This window comes from Rhineura floridana, chromosome 13, assembly GCF_030035675.1.
Source record: "Rhineura floridana isolate rRhiFlo1 chromosome 13, rRhiFlo1.hap2, whole genome shotgun sequence".
In the NCBI taxonomy this organism is placed as follows: Eukaryota; Metazoa; Chordata; class Lepidosauria; order Squamata; family Rhineuridae; genus Rhineura; species Rhineura floridana.
In genome coordinates this window covers 18295035-18296124 of record NC_084492.1, presented here as the reverse complement: position 1 = coordinate 18296124, position 1090 = coordinate 18295035, and the positions used below count along the sequence as shown (strand labels likewise).

General features: G+C 49.3%; 1 pseudogene; it reads right to left on the bottom strand.

Annotated features, from left to right (window-relative positions):
- Positions 1 to 707: 707 nt before the first annotated feature.
- On the bottom strand, positions 708 to 826 carry LOC133369448 (5S ribosomal RNA; annotated as a pseudogene).
- Positions 827 to 1090: the final 264 nt, after the last annotated feature.

Sequence of the window (1090 nt, the reverse complement as noted above, 5' to 3'; positions counted from 1 at the left end):
TTCAGCTTATTCCTTCCCATCCAGCCACTCACCGACTCCAGGCACTTGGACAGGGTTTCTACAGCCAACCTCGGTGAAGATTTAAATGAGAGATAGAGCTGCGTGTCATCCGCATACTGATGACATTGCAGCCCAAATCTCCTGATGATTGCCCCCAGCGGCTTTATAAAGATGTTGAACAGCATCGGGGAGAGGATGGAACCCTGTGGCACCCCACAAGTGAGAGGCCAAGGATCCGAAACCTCATCCTCCAATGCCACTCTTTGGTACCTACCAGAGAGGAAGGAATGGAACCACTGCAATACAGTGCCCCCCATGCCTAACCTCTTCAGGCAGTCCAGGAGGATAATGTGGTCAATGGTATGGAAAGCTGCTGAGAGATCAAGGAGGACAAGGAAGGTGCATTCACCCCTATCCCACGCCCTCCTTATATCATCTACCAAGGCGACCAAGGCTGTTTCAGTCCCATGTCCAGGCCTGAAGCCCGATTGAAATGGATCCAGATAATCTGCTTCCTCCAAGTGCGCTTGCAACTGTTTTGCCACCACCATCCAGTGAGCTTCATGGCTGTGTGGGGAATCGAACCCTGGTCTCCCAGGTCGTAGCCCAACACTCTAACCACTATGCCATACTGCCTGTGTGATATATATTAATAAGGTTTTCATGGTAAGAAGTATTCAGAGGTGGTTTTCCATTGCCTTCCTCTAAGCCTACGGCACTTGGTATTCCCAGGCGGTCTCCCATCCAAGTTCTAACCAGGCCTGACCTTGCTTAGCATCTCAGATCAGACAAGATCAGGCATGTTCAGGGTAGTATGGCAGTAGGCTTTAAAGCACTATGATACCACTAACAAGTGGAAATGAATGCTGTGAATCTGTATGAAAAAATGGAATGAACTGCCTTCAAATTGATTCCGACTTACGGCAACCCTATGAATAGGGTTTTCATGGTAAGCAGTATTCAGAGGGGGTTTACCATTGCCTTCCTCTGAGGCTGAGAGGCAATGACTGGCCCAAAATCACCCAGTGAGCTTCATGGCTGTGTGGGGATTCAAACCCTGGTCTCCCAGGTCATACTCCAACACTCTAAC